Source organism: Marmota monax, unplaced genomic scaffold (genome assembly GCF_021218885.2).
Source record: "Marmota monax isolate L192 unplaced genomic scaffold, Marmota_monax_Labrador192_F-V1.1 WCK01_AAM20220418_F8-fsc00042, whole genome shotgun sequence".
In the NCBI taxonomy this organism is placed as follows: domain Eukaryota; kingdom Metazoa; phylum Chordata; class Mammalia; order Rodentia; family Sciuridae; genus Marmota; species Marmota monax.
Window position 1 is genome coordinate 11,334,188 of NW_026693008.1, and position 5,557 is coordinate 11,339,744.

Genomic DNA, 5,557 nt, shown 5'->3' on the forward strand with positions numbered 1-5,557 from the left:
GATAGGTCGCTACTCTATGCCTGGCCTTGAAACAAGCCATTTGATGCGCTGAGTCTTCACCTGGATTTGAAATAAGAGTGTGAATTTGCATTTCAGAAAGGGAATACTATTTGGAGCACACAGTCATGCCAGGTTTATCACAAAGAGAAAGGGGAGCTGCATTTGGAAAGCCTACTGGTCAGCCTCCTCTTCCCGTCCTTCCGATGACCTGGAGGCCTCTTGGATCAATCAAAACTATTCTGTACACTTGATCCCTTTGAGGTTCAAACTGAGCTTCTGAATCAAGTATTTATGAAACCATTGAGTGATTTCTGAAGCAAGAATTTTCTATTTGGAAACCAGAGCTATGTTCACACTGAGGGGCAAAGGACATACAATTAGTCCCTGTTTTTGTATGACTTCACTCAATTGCATGCGTACAAATGAAATTTGAAACCTTCTAATGATTTCTGATCTTTTCTTGTGTAGGCAATTACTCGAATTCTCGTGATCTGTTTGTCATTTAAAACAACCACTAAATGTAATAATCAGAGAGTAAGAAATGTTCAAATAGCAATGGGGAAAGCTTGCAGATAAAATGACCCTTAATTCCCAGACATTTTTGTACATGTTGATTCAGCAGTTCAGCTTTAGATATGTATGTGTTTGTGGAGGTGATAACTAGGACTGTAGAAGGGAGGTAGATAAAGGAAGATATTTTATGGATTGGTGCTAATAGTTGAATAAGATAAATGTGTGCTTTGTAAAGATGAATTCCATAAGAAATTGCAACACAGAAACTGACAATGATTGTTTTTATGCCAAGAAAAAAAATATGCTATCTTGTACCCAGATTGGAGAGCAACGTATAATAGCCTGAATAATACTGGAATGGTACTTATCTAATTTTTAAAATAAGAATATAGACTTTTTGTTGTTTTTAGTACTGGGGATTGAACTCTGGGGCACTTAACCACTGAACCACATCCCCATCCCTTTTTATTTTTATTATTATTGTTATTTTTAATTTTGAAACAGGGTATCACTAAATTTTTTAGGACATCACTAAGTTGCTAAAGTTGGCTTTAAATTTGCAATCCTCCTGCCTCAGCCTCCCACATCACTGGGATTACAGGCATGCATCACCATATCAGCTATACATTTTTTTTTTGGTATTATTATATTTTAGCTAGAATTTTGATTAAAATACCACTGCTTGGTGAGAATAAGTCAAGGTTATTTTGCCATTTGAAAACAAACAAAAAGAATTCTGTTCACTATGCTTAAAAGAATGCCTCCAAAGGCAGCCTTACCTTAAATTTACAGAGTTCCTTATAAAAAAAAGTTTTTAATTATTTTTAAGATAATCAACCCAAATATACAAATAATTGCTTACAAATTTCAGTGGATCCATGGACCATCTAATACCAATTCCTAGACGCTGTACAGGGTTATAGAGTCAGGTTATCTATCTACCCTAGTTCTGGGTCCCTGAAATCACCTCCCCAGATAGAATTCATAAGTTCAACTATGTCTTACTTGGTAGATTGACAGAGCTATGTTTTAAATACATTTTTCCCCCAGAAGGAAATGGCCAGGGCTATTTAGGTTTCTGAATTTTTTTTTTTTTTTTTGGTAGTTGTAAACAGACAGAATGCCTTTATTTGTTTATTTTTATGTGGTGCTGGGAATCAAACCCAGTGCCTCACACATGCTAGGTAAGCACTCTGCCACTGAGCTACAGCCCCAACTCTAGGTTCCTGATTTTTATTACTATAATGCTGATGGGTGGAAAGGGTTAGCACCTTACCTCTACATGTTACAACATCTTCTTGGGAAAATTCACTGATTCTTTTAGGGTGAATCTTTTCTTGCTATAGTGGTTCCAGAAACACTCTGCCCAGAACCTCTGGGGCAAATAGCTCCCCTATTTGCCTATCATTGGCAGTGAATGCCACCAGGACTTATAAAACCAATAAAACCAAGAACTCACAGTTAGCATGGGCTCTGTACCAGCAGCATTTCGAGCACTTCACACATACTGATATTTAATCCTTACATCAATCCTATTAGGTAAGTGCCACTATTCCACTGTATTCACTAACGAGGAAACTGGGACACAGAGTGTTTTTTTTCCCCCTCTTAGTGTGCTTATGATCATACCGCCAGTAAAGTTTGGAACCAGGGTTCACATCTCACTCCTGAGTCTAAACTCTGACCATTTGACTCTATTCAACAATGAACAAAGAAAACAAACACACTTGTGAATACTCAAACATACATACTGTATAAGAGATCTTGACTGACATTTGCATTTCTTTTACTAATACCTGACCCAGGTGATGGGATGCAGAATTTGAGAGGAAGCTATAAGGTACAGAGGTTAAGAGAACAAGAGGCTGCTGTGAACCTGGCCTGAAAAGGCCATGAAAGGTCAATTTCTCTTCTTTGTCCACCACCAGCATTAGGGTCACATAAGGTCACATAAGGAAGAAGATCTGGGTGGAGATAAAGAGATGGTCTAAGGTGGTAAGGAGTGAGGAGACAAATGGGAGATGCTGTGTAATTGCACCCAGCTATAGCTGGAAAGTCCAAGATTATGCACAATCAATGTGTCCACTGGGGGCACATAAATTGCAGACTGTTCTAGTATATATTCATGATCCATTGTTATTTTACCTGCATGCCTGTGTCAGACTGCGCAGTCAAGCTCAAATTGGAGGAGTGTGGCTCTAAAGTCAACAAGGCAAAACTTGCTAAGAGTTGAACTTTTCCTAAAAAAATCCCTGAAACTGTCCATGAAGTAGAGTATAGAGACACACCTTCATCCACAAGTGTCACACAGCAAATTCTTCCACCAGTAAGAAAAGAGATCCCTGTTCCTTCAGTGGAGTACCTGAGGAAGTTCCTGGTTTGAATATATTAGGCATATTTTCCAAACACCATAATTTCCTTAATTTGTTTTTGTCATGCTGGGGATCAAACCCAGGGTCTCATACATGCTAGGCAAGCACTCTACCACAGAGTCACATCCCCAGCCCTAAACACTAAAATTTTAAGTAGCAGAATTGCCCTCAACTTAGGCAGATGCTTACACTAGGAGATGTACTAGGAAATGAGGACAGAAGAAGGAAACATCACATTCCCATTTCTCCTCTCATGCCAAAGCATAACCCAATTGAAGGGAATGAGTTTTAAAATTGATCCATGTGGGCTTGGCTCCATTTAGCCAGGCTCAGCATGCAGAAGAGAGATTGTACTCTTAACCACATAGGTAGAACTGGGGCTCAGTCATTACACATCAGTATGCTAGACTAGCCAGTGAAAGCTCTACTTGGTCACTGACCAGAGTATATTTGGTGTCCTATTTTTAAAGTGTTGACTATCACCCTCCCTGAAAGCATGCATGGACCTGAGTACATAGAGTTACACATACACACATCTCCATCTCCATCATGGCAGCATAGGCATCCGGTCTGGTTGAAGAGTGGATTTATTTATTATTTATTATTATCCAAAGTTCATGTATGAAGACACACCAATTTGTGTCTTCATACATGAACTTTGGATAATAATGACCATCACATTCCACCATTACTTCTAATCCCATGCCCCCTCCATTCCCCTCCAACCCCTCTGCCCTATCTAGAGTCCATCTATTCCTCCCATGCTCCCTCTCCTTATCCCACTATGAATCAGCCTCCTTATATCAGAGAAAGTATTCTGCATTTGGTTTTTTGGGATTGACTAACTTCCCTTAGCATTATCTTCTCTCCTCTAACTCCATCCATTTACCTGCAAGTGCCATGATTTTATTCTCTTTTATTACTGAGTAATATTTCATTGTGTATATATGCCACATATTTTTATCCATTCATCTATTGAAGGGAATCTAGGTTGGTTCCACAGTTTAGCTATTGTGAATTCTGCTGCTATAAACATTGATGTGGCTGTGTCCCTGTAGTATGCTGTTTCTTACACTCTCCTTTCATCATGGCTGACTGGAGATCTGATGTCTCATCAAGGAGGTGAACTCATGAATTCTTAGTGGCTCCTTTGTCAAGAATATTAGAAGGTTGCCTTTTATGCAGTCAGTAGTCAAGAAATGTTTCCTAGAAAATAAAATGACTACTGAATAATAAATGAGACATGAAAACATATTCATTTATGTTGACCAGAGAGAATCATGAAAAAAATAGAGTGAACTAAAGGTGAAAACACTATTTGTTTTAGCAAAAAAAAAAATGAATTATTGTATGATAAATAATGAACAAATCACTTTCATCTGTGTCCCCTTAATCTTTCCTTCTAAATCCCTAATCCCAACCTCAACCATTGGAAAGGTAGAATAGGAAACCACTGAGTGTCAAAGAAACTGTGAAACTTAGAACTTGGAATGTAGTCTGGTAGAGATGCAAGGTGTTGAGTCAAGAAAGCCTCTACCTTGGGCTGGGGTTGTGGCCCAGTGGTACAATGCTCACCTAGCACATGTAAGACACTGGGTTTGATCCTTCGCACCACATAAAAAATAAATAAAATAATAAAAGTATCCAAAAAAAATTTAAAAAAGAAAGACTGTACCTATGAGTATTTGTCTTTCCAATAAAGACTTCATACAAAAGATCTCCTCCATCTGTCCTTTATTCTCATTCTTTTACTTTCTCTGCTATAGTTTGAATATGGCTATTATATACACCAGGGGTTCATTTTGATTGAAGGCTTGGTCTTTAGATTGGCACTGTTAGGAGGTGGTGGAGCCTTTGGGGGGGCGGAGCCCAGTGAGAGGCCTGTAGGTCATTGGGGATGCAAGGTATTTTTCATACGACTCCTTGCGTTATCTACAGAGGACTGGTATAAAAGGAGCCACCCTGCCTCACACCCAATCCTCTTTCTCAAGGATGTGGCCTCAAAATGTGACTACGTGCACTCATATGCTCTTGTTGGGATGTTCCACCATCCACTGCCCTCACCAGAGGCTAAACCAATGGGGCTTCCCAATCTTGGTCTGAGATCCTTCAAAACTGAGCTCAATAAACCCATTCCTGTATAAGGTAACTGCCTCTGGTAATTCATTGTAGTAACACTAGCTGAGTAATTCTTAACTTCCCACCCCTGCCTACTTATTCATTTTCTTCCAGTTTTTAAAATTTCCTAATTACTCTGGTATCATACCAGAAAGTAACATCTTTTCAGATGCCATTTTGAATAGCCTTGGAAGGAATCCAATTCCTGTAACAATTCCTGTAACTTTCTCTGTGACAGAGCTAGAACTTGACCTGTCTTTCACAGATGCAGTATTAACAGAGCAGGGCTCTACCCTGGGACTTTGGTCTTAGTGCTCAAGGGCAAGAGATCAGATTCCCAAGCAGCAGCAATGCTGTATGATGAGTCTGGCCTGGGCTATTGGCTTTGCTTCCCTGCCCTTCCTCCTCTTGTCTTCCTGGCTCTCACACTGGCCACTTTTCCAGCCTCCCCTTCCTCCCTCTGGGAGATCTCCTAAATAGCCTCCTAATGAATTTCCCAACACTTCAGTTAGCCCAAATCAGTTTCTCTTGCTAGCAGGCAATACTTCAACCAA